Source organism: Pteronotus mesoamericanus, unplaced genomic scaffold (genome assembly GCF_021234165.1).
Source record: "Pteronotus mesoamericanus isolate MK-2021 breed Mesoamerican mustached bat unplaced genomic scaffold, CSHL_Meso_final contig_32, whole genome shotgun sequence".
Taxonomy (NCBI): domain Eukaryota; kingdom Metazoa; phylum Chordata; class Mammalia; order Chiroptera; family Mormoopidae; genus Pteronotus; species Pteronotus mesoamericanus.
Genome location: NW_026555134.1, coordinates 14,154,532 through 14,176,771, shown reverse-complemented (window position 1 = coordinate 14,176,771; position 22,240 = coordinate 14,154,532). Strand labels below are relative to the sequence as shown.

Here is a 22,240-nt window from a genome sequence, read left to right as displayed (position 1 = left end):
TTCCTCTATGTAGCAGAGGTAAGAGACAGTGGGACAAGGATAGCTTCAGGCTTACATTTTATCAGCAGTGACCTAACAGAAAAGAGAAATGTTCTCTACCAGCAGTCACGCATAAAATCTCAGCCTGCCTTAAGTCACATCCTTGGGCTTATCATAGTCACCAGGGCCGTGAGGCATTATGCTTTGAGCAAGTCCTTGGGGGGTAGTTGGATTTAAAATGTGCCTGTTGGAAACCCCTCTAGAACCTTATGATTGGGGAAGGGGCATTTCGACAACAAAAAAGAGCAGTACCAGAACCAGAAGACATGGGAAAAGAATTAGGAGCAAAAAAATATATAGTAGCACTCAACCACCATCAAACTTATTTCTTCCCCTCCTACATGCCTTTACCCTTCTCTCGAAATGCTCATATTTAGGTATGCTATCCTCATTTTTTTCCTTTTCTATGCAGCTTTCCCAAACTATTCTGGTCCACAACAGTCTTTTTTTTTTTTTTTTTGGAATTCCCATAACTTTGGTAGTAAATATTGCATATTTAGTATTCAATTTTTCTCTTATAGTTTCATGTGTGTTCTCTTTTCTGTATAGAGTAAGCTCCTAGAAGATAGGAGCCATGTCTTACACCTATTTTGTGCCCTCCACTGTATTCAGAACAATTATGGACTTTAGAAATTCCTCCAACAGACTTTTGAGATTGCTTTGTAGTCAGTGATTGCTAAGAACAAAGACTTGGAAAAATCAGGGGAATGATTATAGGAATTGGGTGGTTCATGGTAAAACAAGGAATAATGAATTCCATCAATGGTTTCTTTAAAAAAGAAGAGCCCCCAAATAAGTAATAACTCCAGGTAATGCTGTACTTCTAGCTTTGGTTGGATGGTGAGTTTAGAGGTATACTTTATATTGTTTTCCTCTAGCCTTCATTAGGCATATTCTCATTTTTTTTTCATTAAGAAAAACAATTTTGAGGAAAGATTTGATGAGAAAATGGTAAAATTAGTCTGTATTTTGACTTTTTTAATTCTTGCAAGTTGTAGGAACTTTAACGTTTAATTGTGAGAAAATAGAATATTTCTAAAACTCCAAATGTTCACAGCAGAATACTCCTTTTTAAGAGAAACTGGATCATGCTTTGTGACAAAGCACTTGCATTTGTAAAATTGATTTAGGTAATTTTTAAATAATAGGCTTGAGCTCCTAAGAAAATCATGCTTAAACTGGATCCTCTTTCATCTCTGTCATCATATCTGTGTACTCATTCATTCCATACACTGAGCAACTATTTCTGAGGAATTTCCTCTGAATTAAGGTAATGTCTGAGAAGCTGGACATATAGTAGAAAATACAGTAATGGCCCAATCCCTCATGAACTTATATTCCAGTTGGTAAGACAAATAATTAAACAGGAAAATGTAAAAAAAATAATCCATGAATGAAAATGAAGGAACACATTTCATCTAGAAGCACAAAGCAGGCTTCCCTGAGGAACTAACAATGAAAGAGAAACCCAAAGGAGAAGTAAGAGTAAGTGGAGCAAAGAGAGGAGATAATCCACTCAAGGAAAAGGATGGGGCATATGTGAACACCCAGAGAGGAGTGAGACACGGTATAAAAGGGTTTCAGGGCAGCCTGGCAGAGAACAGAGGGGCATGGTAGACAACCATGGAGTTCTTTACCAACTGTAGTAAGGAGTCTGGACTGTATTCTAATCACAAGGGGAAATTTCTGTAGATTTCAAGGAGAAGAATGACTCTGTCACTTTTGTGTTTTGGAAGATTACTCAAGCTGCTTTTGGAAAGCAGATTTGATGGTGCAAGACTGAAGTCAAAGGAAACCAATTAGAAAGCCATAGCTGTGACCTAGAGAGTGAGTGATGGTTATGACATAGATAGATTTTAAAAGTATTTTGAAGGTAAATCAAACAGGACTTGATAAATATATATGTATGTGATCTCAAGTTTCTGATTTAGAAAACTGTGTAGATTATAGTGCCATTTACGAGTGAGAGAATGAACACAATGCCTGAGAGACATTTAAAAGGAAGAGATGGATTTCAGTTTTAGACTGATAGTTTGTGATACAAGACAGATATCCAAAGACAGATATTCAGGAGGCAAGTATATATAAAGGTCTAGAGTTCAGAAGATGTATCTCAACTGGGGAATAGCAACCCTTAAAGAACCCTGTGGAATAGCAACACTTAACAGTCCTAAAAGAGAAAAGAAATGAACAGAGAAGAAGCAGAATGGATAAAGATCATATGGAAACTCAGGAATGTGGAAAGAAAAGAGAAAATGTGATAAATGGAGGGAAAGATAAATTTGGGGGCCTTTTGGTGTTTGTTTTTCAATTTAGAGGACCCTTGAGCTCAAAGAGAGAGAGATTGAAAATGCAGAAAACTGAGGGGACTTTCTATTTACTACGGTCCCACAGAGAAGTTAGGAAAAGATGGGACTCAAAAGTCAAAGTAGAAGGACTGTCATGTCAAGGAAAATAGGTACTGTGTGTCTCCCTTTGCAATAGAACTAGAATAGGATTTGATAAATGTGGACAAATATGCATCAACAGACTGTTAGAGTTTCTTTTTCATGGCCTTGTAGAAAAGGCGGTGGGTGAAGGATCAAACATCCAGTGAAATTTGAATTTCAGATAAACAACAAATAATTTTTATTAGGACATATGCATACTAAAAAAATGTTTCTTGTTTATCTGAAATTCAGATATACCTGGGCATCCTGTATATTTTTGCTTAAGCTGGCGATGTGAAACATAATAAGGTAGAAAAGCATTATTGAAAGTTCTCTTGATTTTCATAACTCTGAATTTATGTGGCCACAGACTGCAGGAAGCATAATTTATCTCTGCAACACATCATTTAAATACAGATACAACCATAGAGAGAAAGCAGAATCATAGTTAAGGTCGGGGAGGAGTTTAGGGGTTGGAGGGATAGAGGAAAAAGGAAAAAGGACTCATGGACATGGACAAGAGTATGGTGATTGCTGGGGGAAGGGTCTAAAAATAAGGGGACTAAATGGTAATGGAAAAAAATAAAATAAAAATTTTTCAAAAAATAAATGCAGATACAACCAAAGAAGGCAATTGAACATAGGCCTTAGGGAGTAAAGTCATGAAACATCTAGGTTTCACATTTAGCATAGTCTGCAGATAACCTTGAAATTTAAAAACTAAGAAAAATATGCTGTACAAATAAAACTTTTAAAGTAAAATAACATTTCAATGAGTTGTTTTGTTCTCAATATTCATTTAGGAAAAAATACATATTTCCCTTTACCTTAACATTGCAGGCAGTTGTCATAGTTACTGGGAAGACTGGGTTCATAGATCCACAGATCACCTGGTTCACTTTCCCACCTGTTCTCTGAAGACTTTTAGAACATCCACACACATTAGTAACTCTCTCTTCCTTGGATTATTCCTGGGGCATCCTCTTTCCTTCCATCATCTCTAATTATAAGAATATCCCTTCTAATGTTTAATTAGTCTATGCCCTTGTATTTTCTACCTGCTAGCCCCAGATTTGTATTCACTCAGTAACAGATTTTTTTACTTGTTATATGTTCTGTTACTTATTTCTATTACTTTTTATGTACAACAATGAAACTGATGTTCTATTTTCAAAGTCCATTCCATGAGTAAAAGATCAGCTGTTCAATATTCAGATGAGAAAGGTCACCCTAAGGGACATAATGAGAATTCATTTCCAAGAGGTAGCAGATTCTTAAGAAAGTTCTCAAATTTATTCTCTTCTTTATGCCTTTGCCTTTCTTTTGCTGAGTCTGGTAGGAATTCATAGCAACATTTTTCCTGTTCATTTTACTAACAGCTGAGTTGGTGGGAAATATAGGTCTGAACACCATATTAACCTGCCAGAGATGAGTCACTTCGGGTTACACAGCATAGAGTCACAAGGTCTCACTTTCAACTCTTGCTTTTTCTCTGTGTGAAGTGGTCAAATTTGCACAAGGTAAAATGTTCCTGTTTTTATTTATGTGATCAAAAGTGAGAAAAATAGTTGTGCACTATAGACGTATGTAACACTAGTATGATACAAAATTTTAGAACTAATTCTTACCTAGAAATGAATAATTTTATTCATTGCTGTTCTCAGTAAAAATTTAGATATATACTTTGCTCCAGTATTTTACAGAGTAAAGTTGCTCCAACAAAGAAAAAAATGTTTATAACAACACATTTTAATGTTATAAACATTTAGTGTGATTTCACAAGTGCATTAGCATTTATCTCAGGAATTTGTATTTTGACACTGATGTATGTACACATACACATGAAACATGAGAGAACTAACTTACAGGCTTGTAGAAATGGCATTATTTTATATATTTTTGCATATATCTTCAAAGACATGCCTCATTCTTGGCAGGTTGTTTTTCCCCCCTCTACTTGTTTTCAACTTTGGGAGATAATCTTTTCAGAAATGGAATGACAATGTCATCAATAACACTAACTGGTAAATTATCTTACATGACCAAAACCAAGTGGATTTGATTAATTACCTACTAATTTGGCAAAACAGGTTACTCTAATTTTTGGAAAGAGCATGTACTCTATAGGCCAATTATCTAACAAGTTGTCTTTTAGAAAGGAAAAAAGAAAAAAATAGACATTTTCCTGCTTCTAAACCTGTCTTAAACTAGATTTGAGTATCAGTCAAGAATTTTCTAACCTTAGAAAATTTCAAGCAAAAGTCAATAGAACCATGATGCTTTTTCAGACATGGAAGTTAGTGTGTACATATTATAAAGCTGTTTATACTGTGCTATATTTATCTTTATTCATTTCTAAGTATGTTTTCACCAATTACACCAAAATGTAAAATACTGCATAAGAGGTAATATCAATTAGATAGAATTCTACTTCTTAATTTAAGAACAATGTGTTTTGAACTTTAAAAAAATATGTATGTATCCCAGATTATATTTATTTTGAACTATGTGTTTCCTTAAAGTAACATACCTGTTTGACAATATGTAATTTCTTTTCTGTCTCAAAAAGAAAATAAAGTAGAAACACTCTCTCTCTTCTCTCACTCACACAAATTCATTTTTAAACCATTATGTGTATACTAAATTCAGGTCTTCTATATGTTTATGAAAACAGAAAATGAACACTCTGTATTTTAAAATGATAAATATTGAGTACAGCACTTGCTGCTTCTAAATTATTAGTTATATCTGAGAATTTATTTATAGCTTGAACATTTCCTCCATTTCTAATTACCATTTAAGTCCTCATCTTCCTTAAAACTATTGCACAGTAGTTATACAAGTATTTCAAATCTTCTGCAACCATCCTCAGAAATGGGTAAATTTAAACACCAGTGTCCGATTTGGCTGAGAAATTTCAACCCCCCTGGAACAGCTTTGGTGAGTTGGCACTCTGTCAGCTTAAACTCAGCACAATGTTCCCCTTCTCACCTATGTTAGATGCAAGGAGGACACCAGGAGTCTATTAGTTCAGCTTCCCTTATTCATAGACTCATGCAGAACTGAAGATACTACAGTGCAGGAGTTCCTGTGTTTGGGATGCTTCTGGGAGGTTGATTTTACTTTAGCTATCATGCTGACATGTTCTTCTTTCCTTCATGGTTATCTAACAAATGATAATCAAAAATCTCTCTGTTTTCTGCCTCATTTGCACAACTTTGTCTTTACTTGGCCCTTCTGAGCATCGCCTTAACAAATTCTGACCTCTGTGTTTTACAGACTCTTTGATCTAAGCTAGCTCACAACTCTTTGATCTCAGGTGATCAGAGCCAAATGAAAATGTTTTGCCATACTGTAAGAGAGTAACAATGAAAAAAACAAGAGGAATAAAGAAAGAAAAAACTAGAATGAAATAGAAGTTATATACACTGTCAAAATGTCCCATGCATCAGAGAAGTCCTTGTCCCAGTCAGCATTCCAAAACCTCAGATTTTACCACTTAGGTTCAGAGACATCACCCCACCCAGTGATGCTCAATCTGGGCTGCATGGTAGACTTACCTGGGGAGTTAAAAAAAAAGTTGCTGCCAGGACCCGATTCATATCCCTCAAAAGTGATGTCTCAGCATGGGTGCACTTTTTAAAAATGTCCAGATGATTTTAATGAGCACCCAGGGATGAGAATCAGTGATTTTTAGCCCAATCTCAAGCAAACCAGTTGAAGCCAGGGTGATACATACACTGCAAGAACCATACTTGGGGTAGGAGGCCCACCTGATAGCACTTCTCTAACCTAGTCACCCTAGACTGGGGCCTAGGGGTGAGCTACAGCTTTTGAGATCATTTGGAGCAGTGATTCTCAAACTCAATAACTCTATTGATAAAGATAGAAGATTCAGTTGTTTTTAACAGTTTTTTTTCTTGGATTAAAGGTCAAATTTTTCATCTAGGTGCAATTAACTTCCAAATGACATTATAGTTTAAAAAAATGGCTCTTAGAGTATACCCCTGTATCCGTAGCATCACAATTACTTGGGCACTTGTTAAATGTGCATTATTAGGCACCATCCTAGACCTACTGAATCAGAAACTCTCCGAGTGGGACTCAGCCTCCTAGGTTGTGCCTAGCCCTCTATGTGAGTCTGACGCATGCTAAAGTTTGAGAACCACTGAAGTAGAGACTGAAGATAAGAAACAGACAGCTGTAAAAGAGGGTGTTCATACTAAAATGGGGTAAATAGAGGTGTTTTAGAGTATAAGTGAGAAAAATTAATTTAAATCTGTGTATGAGGGACAGCAAAACACAAAGCAAATAAAGGAGATGATGATATATGTTGATATTTGATGATTTTCTATTTCCTTTTAAAAATGATTTGATATACAATCTATACACACACATATATATATACATACATACCTATGTATATACATGTATGTACAGTTGGCCCTCCATATCCATGGGTTCTGCATCTGAGGATTTAACCAACCATGGATCAAAAATATTTGAAAAAAACGATATATTGTTGTTGACATGTACTATGGAGTTAGGCCTACCATGGTTCTGTCTGTGCTGAATGTGTACTGACTTTTCTTTCTTGTCATTGTTCCCTAAACAATTCAGTGTAACAACTAGGTATATCATATTTATATTGGATTAGGTATTATAAGTAGTGTGGAGATGGTTTAAAATATAGGGGAGGATGTGCAAAGGCTATATGCAAATACTACATCATTTTATATGAGGGACTTAAGCATCCATGGATTTTGGTATCTGTGGGAAATTCTGGAACCAATTACCTGCAGATCCTGGAGGAAAATGATACATACACACACACACACACACACACACACACACACACACAGAACTATATATACACATAACTATATACATAACTACATATATATAACTATATACATATGTACATATACACACATATGTGTGCATATATATGTATATACAGCATGGGTCAAAAGTAGGTTTACAGTTATGAGTATACAAAATAATTTCTTTTTGTATTATTTATTATTATATTATTTTCTATGTGAAAAACTGTAAATCTTCTTTTACCCCATCATGTATATGTTATGAAAAATAGAAAGCCAAATATGAGATGGGTGACTCCATAAAAATCCATTGGCATGACTCTACAGGAGCTTAGCAGAGCGGTTGAGGCCCAGCATAGTGTGGACATTACTTGGTCATAGGGTTGCCAGGACTCAGAGCCAACTCAACAGAATGTGTAAATATATATACACATACATGTGTGTAAGTGTGTATTCCATATACATTTATATATACACAATTCAAAAGCGATCTACTCCTTACTTTATTTATCCTGCATCATATTTAGTGTAACACCATACTTGGGATCTGCACTTTAGCACTTGCACTTTTCACTTTTGTAGTTTGTGCATGAAAATAAAAAGTCTACTTTACCTTTTGTTAAACTCTATATTGAAATTACACATTTTTTAAATTTTTTATTGTTTCTATTTTCAAATAAGACAGCTGCTTCTGAGACATAACAAAGGCAAAGATATCAGGGAAGAGCTACATGTAATGATTGCACCTGGTATACGTAATTATTTAAATTTATTCATATGCATATGGAGGGAAATGATATCAATTTATCATTTAGATCATTTCATAGTGAAAAATTCTGTCCAAGAAGGAGAAAGATCAAAAGATGATGAAACGACAAGGACAAAATGAAAGCTAGGTGTTGAGAAAGGCTCAAGGGACAGTAATGTGAATTGAGAAAGTCAGACACAACCACACATCCAGCCCGTTTAAATGCTAATGATGCAGTTGAAGAGACCCCTTGCAGCCCGCAAGCAGCAGGGTGAATTGGGGTAGCCTCCAAGAAACTGAAGCAGAACCTCATATACCTACACGGATGGTCTGAATCCACATACTTGCATAGATCATACATATAGACCATACCTGACATGAAATAGCAAGTTTTATATATTTAAAGTCAGATAATACAAACTAGGCCTAACATTGGTTTATATGTGTGAGATGAAGGTGAAGGACAAAATATTCTTCATTTTTCTCTGTTTTTCCAATGGATATATATTTTGGGTATAAAATGGAGGCTCTTACAGATAAGGTTAACACCTTAAATTTATATTTCTATTGAAATATAAATGATTGTTGCATGAAAATCCTTTAGTTACTGTGTAACCAAAATATTCAAAGGGTGGCTCCTGATGCTGGACAGAAAGGGTTCAGGAGAGCAGTGCCCATTGGCCGATACTAAGACAAGGCACTTGTCCAAATCGTTCAGATACAAAAGTCTATCTGATATTTATCAATTGTTAATATACTAGAAAATAAGAGAAAAGAAAGTGCAGTAGAATGGGAAAAATATTCTTCAATCTATTTTCAGTTGATTTTTCATATTTCCTTTAGTGTTTATTACAGTAGTTGAGGTGATTGTAAAAAATTAAACAGAGAAAACTTCTATTTTAAACTTATCCAGATTTTGATATATTTCCTTTGATTCTTTTATGCATATAATTTTTAATAGGATTATACTATGTTTTTATTTTAATTATGCCTCTTAATTATAAGTTATGAACTTTTATATATAAATATATATCTTAAGATGAAGATAAAGATATAAAGATAGATATCGTAAGATAAAGATATATAAAGATATATATACGTGTGTGTGTGTGTGTGTGTGTGTGTGTGTGTGTGTATCCAGCTTAAAGAATGAAACCTGTCAGGAAAAAAAAAATCTTAAAGGGTTTTTTGTCTAAAAGGAAATTCTTTTCTCTCAGGATTCTGAAAAATAAAATATAATTTTATTTTTATAAGACATTTTAACTTAGTTCCATAAAATTGTACTTTCTGACCTATGATCAAGAAACAAATGATTGGAATAAACAAATGGTGTAAGAATCATTCTGGATATACTTACACAGTAGGAAAATATAAATTAGAAAGAGGCAGTAAGAAACCACATTATTATGTACTTGGAATTCTACTGCTAGCTGTAAAAATATGTTTTCCATATAATTACTTTTTGAAATAATTGTTTTTGGTAACTCTACCACTGTTGGGAATATATTTTTCAAGTATGATCATTCACTGAAATTATTCAAGATAGTAACCCCTATGAGAAAGTGCAAAATTACTTCCTTCTGCTTTTCAAACTGACTGATTCCATACAGTATGACTAAGTTAAAAATTAAATTATAAATATCATGGTTTCCAAATGGTACCTGGGGTGACAAACAAATGCTCAGAGGCCCTGTAAGTAGATTAATCTTGAGCATCTGTCTTGAGGAGCTTTAATTAAACTCCTAAAGTCAGTTTAATCTGTCCTGTACTCCCCTTCTCCCACAGGTCATCCCCCCTCCTTTTCCCAAATTGATGCTTGAATTCTACCAACTTCCTTTTACAGTTCCTTCTACTCTTTTTCCAGTCTCACAACTACTGCACTACTTCTTGTCCTTATTACTGTTCTCTTTAGCTATTATAATAGTCTCTTCTTTTTCTTTCTAATCTCTGAGGTAACACAACTACATTAATCTTTTTAATAATCTTACCTTCTTACTCAAGTTCTTTAGTGAGTTCCCACTCCAACTAAATGCAGTTAAAGCTTTTTAATATGTGTACCTCTGTGTGTGTGTGTGTGTGTGTGTGTGTGTGTGTGTGTGTGTGTGTGTGTATGCATGTTGGCACTGGATGAAGGAAATGTATTTTAGGTTCTCTATAACCTTACTTTATTTTTCAGCATGACATCCCACCCGAACTTTGTTGGCCACATACTTAACCCTATTACCTGGTCAATTCTACTTCTAAGCATTCACTGAAAATACCTGCTGTGTCTGGAGTAGTCTACCAACTTCCATCTCCATCTGCTAAAATTCCACCCAGGATCCAATTCTATTTCACATACTACGTCTTACATTAGGCTTAACCACCATCCCTACTCCCAATCTGTATTTTATCTTTACCCTTCTTGCATATAACAGCACTTGATATGGCATGTATCACATTGTACAATAATTTGGATTCTTGCTAGTTGTGCAACTGTCCAATGTGTAAACCAGCAAAGTATAAGTTCTTTGAATGGCACAAAGACTGAGGCTTTTTTATCAGCACCTTGTATAACCTTGCACATAATACATATGCAACAAATTATTTCTTGAGAGAACCATTAAGTAAATAAATGAACAAATGAATAAATGAATGAATGAATGAATAAAGACTGACCATTCTTCACTCAAAGTGGCTGGGACTACTATAAAACATCAATATTTTAGCAAGACACTTATTTGCCTGTGTAGAAGAATTCATATGCAGAAGCATATTTCTAATGCATTCAATGAGTTCTTGGTTATTTGTAAATAAATTACCTTGTCAATTATCCGTGAGACTTGAGATTTCCTTTAATGTAATGCTCAGCCAGATAAAATTAATGAATGAACAAAAAACAGCAGGAAGTCATGGTTGAGAATGAGGTTATGAGGATTCTAACACTTAGCAACCATAAAGAAAGACCATATCACAAAATCAGTTTGAATTAAGAGTCTCTGCCACATGAAGAAAAGAAAAAGACTAAAAAGGTATAATGACAATTTTTCTGATAGGTCTGTTATATATGTGTGTACCGAAGCCCTACTCTATACCTGACCAAATATATTTATATCTACACAGAAATCAAATGAGTGTGTATTATCTGTCCTTTTGTTATTCCTTTTCACCTCAGCTTATGCAGGTAATAAAAATTGAACCTAATAACTTTAAGAACAACTGCATAGAAATAGCTCTAGTTTAATTCTGTCAATCTTACAAACAAACCCCAAAAGATCTCAAAGCTTACATATAAAAGGAATGTTTGTGATGTGCAAGAATGTAGAGAAAAATTATTACGTAAGGAGAGATGCTCATTCAATGTTTAGCATCTATTTACTCATCTATGTGTCACCAAAATTATAAGGTTGAATCTAAAAAGGTAACTACCACTGGGGAAAATCAATTCCTTTTCCCAGAAGTTGATTGTTCTCTGAGCTCACAAACAAAATATGGATAGGGCAGCAAGGGATGGTTAACAGGGGAGGGATTATCCCAAAGGGAACATTCCATATTTTGATCTCCCCTGGAAGATTTGGACAGTTTGAGCTGACCCTAAGACTAATGAGGAAGAGCTATTCTGTGGTTGTGTATTTGGGACTGGGACTCTTGCGGTAACATATGCCAACATACCAGGGAAAAATTTCATGTACTCCAAGAACTCATGGAGCCTTTAGAATGTCCTCAAAGAGGGCCTAGCCCACTATGAGACTAAATCACTAGGCTAGATGATCACAGAGGAGTCCTTGTGATAATGCTCGATCCCAGTCAGGATTTAAACTCCTGGCATCAGTAAACTGAAGCATAACCAGAGGTGATGAGGGCCACAAGAAGAGCAATTCAAATTGAGTCTCCCCAGTCCACAGCAGCTCACACAGCCAAAATACCTTTGAATTCAAATAAGACTTGGCCTCCTCTGCTTTCATTATTGGCACAGCAAGGTGATCATTTTCTTCTCCACTGTTTTCCATCAGTGTGATATCTAGTGGGAAGAAAATGCTGCTAATTAGTTGTGACTTTGGATTGGTTCCAGGATCAAGTTAGGAGCCAGGGACATTGTTATGCCATTGTCTTTGTTGTTGATCATTCCCTCCAGCCCTGTGCAGATGGTCTGAGGTTTTGACCAAGTCAGTGGTGACAAATTAGGGCATGAAATTAAACTCAGGAAGTCATGCTATGTTGCAGGGGTTTTGAGGTGAAAATATTCCTTTGAGAAAACAAAACACTTTAAAAATTCACTTGTGTGTGAAAAGCTGTCACTCATCTGTAGATGTTAAGAAGATTGTAGGTTCAGAATGGCCAATCTCATGATTACAAAAACTGTATCAGCTGTCTATAAAGTATTTTATTCGTATGTCATAATGGTATTTTAATTAGAGTTTACAAGATATTTTTAACCTCAGGCTGAATGGTATCTTATAATGCTTATCTTCATTTCTCTAAAGAAAACCTTAAAAATCTGATTTGGGTATTTATTTTAATTCCAAAAATGTGTGTTGATTCCATGGCAATCAGGGTTGCTGGAAAGAGCCTTTATTAAGAATACTATTATTAAATACTGTCCACCTTCTTCTCTGCTTATTAAATAAGAGTTACTTCTTCTTTCCCTATCAGATCAGTTTGCTTGACTTCCTCTGATGCTCAGAGAGGGTATAAAATTGGCATATACCTCCGTTTAGTTCCTCAAATGCCAATAAAAAGTGCATGCTTTGTGCAAGGATCGTACATTTCTCACTTTCATTATAAGTGAATTTTCCCGAAACATAAACAAAACACCAGCAGTTGGTAACAACTTCTGGGAACTGCTAAATCATTTCACTCAGCTCGCTCTTTTGTTCTATGCTCTGTACATGCTCAAATAATACCTTAAACTATACAATTCCCAGGCCATTTATCATTAGTAATTTGTCATCTTTACCCTGACTGTTTAACACTCTTATCATATAAATTACTCTAAACATCATGCTGTTCAAATAGGAAATTATTCAGCTCATAATAGCAGACCTTTGATAGATGAAACAATGAACAAACAACAAAGATCAGAACTGTATGAAATAAGATTTAAGAGCAATGAAGACTCAAGAAATGGAGGGAGCACCATAGGCAAAGAAGATCTTGAGGCTGTTGCATTAATGCTGTGAGTCTTAATGTAGCTTAAATTTAGATGAAGTATTATCAAGAGAAGGAGGGTAACACAGATATGAGACTATACTTGAGGAAATTCTCATATGCAAACATTCCCAGAATGCAATAGTCCGAGGAAATAACCATCTGAGCATTACTTATAAAAAACACTATTTAACCTTTATTGACAACTTAAACCTTAGAAACAGTTCTATGAAGTAGATACTGCTATTTTCCTATTTTATTGATGAGGAATTTGAAAATATAAGGGCAGGGGAGAGCAATGGGGGGCGGGGAATGGCGACAGCTGTACCTGAACAACAAGAAAATAAATAAATTTAAAAATTAAAAAAAAATTTAAAGGAAAATACAAGATTTAAGTAATTTAACAGACATACACTTGAGGAACTATGATTTTAATGCTGATTGTACTTTTAACAACCATACCTGTGTTTCCCAACACTTGTCACATCATCACACACGCAGAACATGATGATATTTGTGAGTTAACTGCGATTAATGGCTAACATGACCAGGACCTTTACATGGCCCTCTGGGCTGAGAGGAATCAAAATCTTGGCACAGTGGTAATTTGTGACAAAACCATAGCTTATCAGCTGGTAAATTTTGGACCATGCTTCTAGGTTAGGAACTGGTGGGAAATACAATAGAATTGCCTAAATAAATCCAAAAAGTGGAAGGTCATATGAAGATAAGGTGAAGTAATTTGATTTGATTAATGATAGAGTTCTTGAAGAGTGGCCATATATTAAGAGGACTTGAATAACTATATTTTAAAACAATTTGGAACCAGCAAAGCCTTAAAGATAGTTTGTATTCCTGTTGACAATTCAAAACTATTAGTGAGATGACAATGAGGATGAAAAGGGGAAAGATATGAAAAACACAGAGAGAGAAAAAGTATGGCAATATTGATGACAATTTCAATCCAAAGTACATGGAAGGTTCAAAGATAAAGATGCGGCAAGCCAAGAGGATGGGATATTTATGGAATGGCATCTTTAGGATCAAAAGCTATTTTGGGGATGATGAGACATAGGAGACAGTAAGTGTTCCCTTTGGGGATATCTCATTGTTGGAGTTAGAGAACTGGCTGAAGTCTCTTGCTACTGGGGAGGCAGAAGTTGGTTTTGGAGATGCATATTTTCAGAATCACAATTCCAGGAACAATGCTTGAAGTTGTGGGCCTAGATTGCCTTCCTACAAAAAGGTAGTCAGCGTAAAGGAAAAAACAAAACGTTAAGTACAAAACTCCCAGGACAAGCAGAGGGGAAATGCTGAAAAAGAAATGGGGTGGGACTGGTGTAGTAATCAGTTTGTGGGTAAGGAAGAACAGCAGAACTGCAACACTGGAAAAGAAATGTGAGGTCATGGCATCTAATTCCCCTTGCTGGAGTTCCTTTAACACAGATATTTTCAGCTTTTTTCATCTTCTGGCACACATAAACTAATTACTAAAATTCTGTAGCACACCAAAAATATATATTTTCCTATGTTGACGAAAAAATAGGTATAATTTTTTATTGAATTTATTGGGGTGGCGCTGATTCACAGAACCATGCAGGCTTCAAATGTACAACTCAACAAAACATCATCTGCACACTGCATCATACATCCATCACCCAGAACACGGTCTTTCTGTCCCTGTTTATCTCCACTTTACTCACCTTCACCTTCCCCCCAGCCCCTTTTCCTCTGGCTATTACCACACTGTGTGTGTGTGTGTGTGTGTGTGTGTGTAGTTTTTTTTTTTTTTGCTTAATCCTGTCACCTTCTTTCATCTAGTCCTCAGCCCCCTCCCCTCTGACAGATGTCAGTCTGACCCATGTATCCATGCCTCTGTTTCTCAGTTTATTTTATTCACTAGACTCCACATATAAGTGAGAAAATTTGTCTTTCTCTGGCTTATTTCTCTTAGTGAAATATATAATCTCTAGGCCCATTCATGCTGTCACAAAAGGTAAGATTTCCTTCTTTTTAACAGCTGCATAGTATTCCATCATGTAAATGTACCACAGCTTTTTGATCCACTAATCTACTGATGGACACTTGGGTTGTTTCCAGGTCTTGGCTATTGTAAATAACACTGCAATGAACATAGGGATGCATATATTCTTTTGAATTAGTGTTATGGGTTTCTTTGGATATATTCCCAAAAGTGGAATTGCTGGGTCAAAAGGCAATTCCAAAAAAAAACAGATATAAGTTTGACTCATTCACACCAGATGGCTATTGTTGTGTTGGTGGTTGTCATTTTTTTATTTGACAATCTAAGGGAAAAGAGGTCAGTGCCCCTGACTAAATAGTCATGTATTGCATATTTTAAAAATTCTTGTAGCACACCATTGTTCCTCTTCCAGTGCACTGGTTGAAAATTGCTGCTTTAACACTATGCCTGCCATATAGTCACTCCACTTATGCTTGAGTACTTTTACGCTCTCCTGGGGCAGCTTGTAACATACTTGGAAAGCTCTGTTTATTTCTTCAACTTTTACTCATTGGATCCAGTTTTAGGACAGAACAAGGCCAGTTGCCCATTCACACAGCAGCCTTTCATACATCCAAAGAAAGCTGTCATTTAAGTTTCCTTTTCCTGCTTTTTTTCCTTCTGACGTTAAATATGGGACTTAGCATTTCTTTTTATTTGTCCCAGAATGACTACATTCCTACTTAAGAGGGTCACCCCATTGACCTACAATTTTTAATTATGGTAGAATAGTCTTAGCTGTGAATTTACATATGTTGAATTCCGTATTATTTCCCTATCGTCTCTCACTATCAAAAATCACCTCTCAGAGCATATTATATTATTCTCTCACCTATCAAATCTCTCCTAACATTTCTCACCTTCTCAGGCTACAGAATCCTAACATTTTTGGTCTGTTCTTCATAAGTAGTCACTATTCCAATCACTACAATCATCTTCTATGCCCTTTTGATTCCACTTTTCCCAACTTCAAGGATGGCAATAGCAGAGCAATGTCACATGAGTCAAAAAGAGGTAAGTTTGAAGAAGGACAGGTTAGTCAACAATGCAAAAGGACATAGGGAAGATGAAGAGCTAGGAAAGGTCTTTAGACTTGGCTGTAAGGAAAGTCTTAGTAGCTTAGCAAAAAAGTCATCTAAGTAGCAAGATACATGGAAAAAAATATCTCCCTGTCTTACATCACAGTCCCTTATGATGAAAAATGACAATCTATAAACTGAAATGCAAACAAAAAAATTGCGATGCTTTTATAAAAAGCATTCAGTTTATTGCTTTTATTACCTAGCAGTATTTTTTTAATTTCATTGATTACTTATAGATTGACAATAATGCCTTAATTTGGGGTGACATTTATACTTTGAAATATTTTCTCATAAATCGTATTTTATCCTCATAATAGCCATGTATGATTTCACAGATAAGTAAAACCAGTTTAAAAACTTATCTGAGGCCATCCAGTGTACTGAGGAGTGACCCTAATTTCAATCCCAATTTTACCCTACACAGTCTAAATATACTCTCTTGTCTAGTTTTGAGACATGTCTATGACTTGACTGACCTAAGGATTCAAATGTATCAGTAACTAACTCAGCTGTATGGAGTCAGAATTCATTACCTTAGCTTTCACAAGCATTTGCTCTGACCAACTTAGAAACTATCTGCTAAAAACTATTAGTTTCAAAGAACCAAAAGCAATGACATAAACCAACGTAGTAGTAGTAGTAGTCACAGTAGTAAAAATCACATGATAAAATTAACAAATGTTTGATTGCCTATTTTGTGCCAGGTACTGCACTCTTCTTATTTAATCCTCATGACACCCTAAAAGGTACTTTTAAGCTCATTTTACACATGAGTAAACTGAGAGCTTCTCCAGTTTACTGGAGCAAAGAGCAAAGACATAAGTCATGATTTGACTTGCTTATTGTGAGTCTCAAGCACCAAACTATTCCATATTTAAATCTATGAAAGACATGAATACTTTCCATATGAACAGTTTTTGTCCCATTTCCTCCCACTTTCAAAATCAGCTTTTCACCATCATTGTGATTTCCAGTCTCTAAACCCATTCTTTTCTCAAAATGCATTAACCACGAGATAGTTTCACTCACTTTCTTCCTCGGTGAGAGTCAAGACCCTATGACCAACTGTTTCACACCGTATTCTCTGACACAGTGCTTCACACATTTGTCCTTCCCATTTCTGACCCAGTGACCTCAAGATATGACATTGTACCACTAGCTGTAGGATTGCTCTCTGACTGCTGAACATTGCCAAGTCACATGGGAGTGTTAATAGCATCTACTATAAATTTGTGCTGTTTGATCTCACCAGGGACCCCATGACTGCTCCACACTTCTAACATTCACGCTTAGTTAATTTTCCATCACAATCTCCACGTGGCGTTTTCTAATTATTTACAGCCTCTATCTTAACCTTATACCTTCCTACCGTCCGTTTCCCACACATGTTGTCTCCTGTATCGCAGAAGATAACAAGACCACCCAGACTCAGCTACTGCAACTTCCTCTGCCTCTACCATCTGTGGATTTTCACTGATCATTTTTACTTTAACTCTCACTCACAGGAAAATGTGTCTGTTTCCCTCCTGTGTATTCTTCCACTTACCCAAAGATACTCCTCTACCATACTTTTTCTTTCCCCAGCTTTCTTAACTTCTCAAGAAACTTCATTTAACAATGGGGCATTCTCTTGCCTAATTTTGTAAAGGAAGACCTCTCTATGGTACCTTTGCTTTTGCTTCATGAACAAGAAAGCTGTTAAAAATAAAATGAAATGAAAATTAAAAATAAAATTTCCTTTAGTCTGCTCTCCTTTCACTGCTCTACTATATCTCTCAAAAAGAGAGAATGATTATATCTCCTCGCTCATTTACTTTTGCATTAACTTCTCATCCACAGCTTAATACCTTTCAATATGGCTCCAACCAATGCATATTCTAATCATTTTTTAGCTTAGTAAAGTCAATTCAAGGAATGAGTGTTAAACTCTGAAGTATCATGATTAATTTTGAGTAAAGACAGACATCCAAATCAAACCATTACAAACCAAACAGTATCCATAATTCCTATGCTTGAAGATTATTCAGTTGCAGAGAAATACGGAGAAAAATGCAGGTAGAAAAGTGAGGGGATATATCAGAAAGGTATGCTACAAGAGAAACAGAAATATGACATGGAATATGGAAAGAGAGAGTTGACAGGCCTGCACATGAGGTGCTGCCTGAAGATTACAGATGGGTGCCTGCCTTCAGGAGTCACATCTTGTAAATGTGCGGTGCTGCCACAGCTAGTCCTGGAAACCCAGCAAGGCCTTTGGGATCTGTGTGCACTCAGCAGGCTGAGAGGTCCCATCTCGTCCCCAGTGTTATCACAGTGTTTCAGAGTCTTAATACCTAGGTGATTGTAATAGTTGCCCAAATGGGGTACCTGCCTCAGGTTCTTTTCTCTCCTTCTCAACCTACCCCTACATGCTGATGCTATTGTCTGATATTCTTTGCATAGAGCAAGAACCAATAAAATGTGAATGAGTAAAATGACAAATGAATGAGTGAAAAAAAATCCGAAGTTACATAATCTCTAGGTCCTTCATGTACTTTCTTACTGAATTACTTTTTTAAAAATGTAGGCAGAAAAAAAAATTATTCTTCTATCAGAACCAAGGAGCCTTGATAAGAGAAGGGGTCGGGAAGCAGTGGAGGTCATTTTAAGATATGTAAGACTAAGGAAAAAAGTCTACTTTTTCTTATACTCACCCAAAGATATGTTTTATTGATTTTAGAGAGAGAGGAAGGGAGAGAGAGAAAGATGTGTGAGAGAGAGAGACATCAATCCATTGCTTCATGTACACACCCTGAGCAGGGATTAAACCCTCAGCCTAGGTATGTGCCCTGACCAGGAATAAAACCCATAACCTATTTTTGTACAGAATGATGCTCCAACCAACTGAGCCACCCGGCCAGGGCAAAAAAGCCTACTTAAAACTTAAACATTAAAGAAGGAGCTTTAAGTGTGCATACACACACACACACACACACACACAATTTCAAAGTTTAATTAGAAAAATAGCATTTTGTGGTCTGCTCTTCACAGAAAGCCAGAAATCATATGGAAGTTTATTGAAGTTATAAATTGTGGAAGTCTCAACATCTGCTGATTAAACTGTAAGCAGGCAGTTCATATACTAAAATGCCAAAAAATAAAAAAGACACCAATGAAGATCACCAAAAATTTTACAGAATCACTCAAATCATGAGCCATAATTTTACCCACAAGGGAAAAAAGTTCATCAAAATTATGAATATTTTACAATGTCATTTTATTACTAAAACCATTTTGTGTGCACACTCTGTTGGAAAAAGCATATTTATGTTTTCATTTATAATTTGGCAATTGTGTTTTGTGTAAAGTATATCAAGTTAAGACTTGTTTAATTATTTCTGTAATGGCACTATCCAAAGTTTATAGTTAGCCCTTGAAGTCATTTAGAACAACCTCAACATGGTTTTTAAAAGAACTCTTAGATCCAACATCAGTTGGATAATTTTGAAAAAGTTCAAAATGCTGAAATAATGTAAAAATACATCTTGTGAATTAGAAATGAAAATTAACTAAGCTTTGGAATTTTCCTATGGGAAATAATCTTAATTTTATGTAAAAAAATGTTATTGCTGGTGGTGCTTCAATGAACAGTTTAACAGAAGTTTTTACCTTCTGTTAACAAGGAGTCTATAAGATACAGTAAGGTGGACTATATACTCAGTTATCTGTACAAGTCAATTTGAATTCAGTAATCAACGAGGTCATTGTTTAAATCTGTTTATGAATGATTTTTTCATATCAGTAAAAAGTCAGAGCCTCCAAATCACCCTGGCAGCTGTGTAGCATTTGATATAATCAGATTTTCATTTTGGCATTTTTAAAGTTAAATTTATTGGGGTGACATTTGTTAATAAAATTGTATAGGTTTCAAGTGTACAATCCTAAGGTACATCATCTGGGTATTGCATTGTGTACCCCGCACCCGAAGTCAAATCTTCCATCACTATGTATTTGATTACCTTTGCTATTTCTTACCCTCCTCTCTGGTAACCACCATGCTTTTGTCTGTGTCTATGAGTTTTTGTTTATTCATTTGTTGCTTTTAGGTTTTATTTCTCATATGAGTGAAATCACCTGGTTCTCGTCTTTTTCTGTCTTATTTCGCTTAGCATAATATTCTCAAGGTCCATCCATGTTGTCACAAATGGCCATCTTTTCTTATGGATGAGCAGAATTCCATTGACATAACCATATTTAGTGATGGATTATCTGATGGCATTAACTGCAAGTTTCTATTTTTCAGATGAGAAAATTGTGCCTCCCTGGGCTTCAATGCCAGCCCAGGAGAGACTTCCGTTTTTATTGTGTACTTCTCTATGTAACCTTTATTTCAACTTCTGTTCCTTGTGGAAGTTGAGGTGATTTTTTGGTAAACTTTGTCTTTATTATTGTTGATAATACTCATGCATTATCTTTAACTCACCATGTATAAAACAGAAGTTAGCAGACATTTTCTGTAAAGGGATGAATAGTAAATATATTAGTCTTTGCCACCATATGGTCTGCAGCAACTCTCGATTCTGCAGGTATAGTGCAAACGGAGCCCTAAACAATACATAAACAATGTGCATGGTTGTGTTCCAATAAAAATTTATTCACAAAAACATGCAGCAGGAAAAATTGGGACATAGTTTGCTGACCCCTGATCTAAAGGGGTATCTCTGTGTGGAGGTAGGGAGATAAGAGTTTCAAAACTCAAGAAATACCAACCTGTTGTACCATGTAAGTTTCATTAAGTTTCAAAGGCTCCAAGACTAAGTATTACAACAAAATGAAATGCTATAGAAACCCAGGTTTGCTTTCACTGGTTGCTTTTATAATAAGCCATAGTTTGTTGACTGAACAGTTTCTTTACTCAGTAACCCTCTGCTGAGCTCCCATGGTGCAATCAACACACTGTTGGCAATGGCTGCGGTACAGTGGATACTAAGCCCTGATCTCTAGGACAGCACCTTTGGAAAGAGTAGATGTCTTAGGCTTTTATATTTTAAAAAATAGCCTCTCAGATAATTTTTTGTTTGTCCCCACTACGTCAGCCTTTTATCTGTGTTGCTAAACCAACACCATTCCTTCCTCATGCAGTCCAGGGGGAGGCAGACACCACTCCCACTCCCAGGGTTTTGGAAGCCAGTGTTTCCTTTTGCTTACTTTATTTTAACTTAAAAAAAAGAGGTTCAACATACTCCTGTCATACTTCTTTATTTTGAGGTTAGAGAAGGGTTGAGTTTCAATTCCTGTATCTCGCTGCAGTAACAATCTGAGCAACCATTTCATTTCCCCTGGGGAGGCAGCTGAGATAGATAAATGTATTTTAAAAACTCATTTTTTAAAACCCATGCTTTTGGAAAATAGAGCACATAGACCTAAAAGGAAAGAGCAGTGGCAGAAATTTAAACATTCAGTGTGCCACTGAGACTTGGCTTGAAAACTGTAACTATACATTTTTTTTAATGTTCCATTCCTATTTCTTACAGATTTGAAGCAATATTTCTAATTAAATCTATTATCAACTTTAACAGCTGGGTAAAACATAAGAATTAGAGTAGTACCAGGATTTGAATTCACAACCTTGAGGTAAGAAGAGCATACCTCATCCATTGAAGAAAACAAATTGCTTTTAAAATTTGAAGATGAGAATAATAATTTCATAGACTGTGAACCTATGACACTAAAATTCATGGTAATTCAGTCAACTAACTGAACTCTGAATTCCTTGGAAGATGTAGTAATTAACACTTTAAAACAATAGGATTTACTATACTTCAACTTTATGTAACCAGTAATTTTGGGGACTTCTAAACAATGATGTTTATTGACAGTTTAGGCCAATTGTTTTGACCAAATTTGTGCACATATTCCTAGGAAAAATCTTTGTAATATTCCCAAGCTGAGACTTCCTGTGTCCGCTTTATTCCTTGGTAATATGTTAA

The 22,240-nt window shown here is 35.6% G+C and overlaps 1 protein-coding gene across 1 annotated transcript in view; it reads left to right on the top strand.

The window, feature by feature from the left end:
* The window catches only part of MARCHF1 (membrane associated ring-CH-type finger 1), a 240,864-nt gene that overhangs the window by 178,106 nt on the left and 40,518 nt on the right, over positions 1–22,240 (top strand). The window lies entirely within an intron of this gene.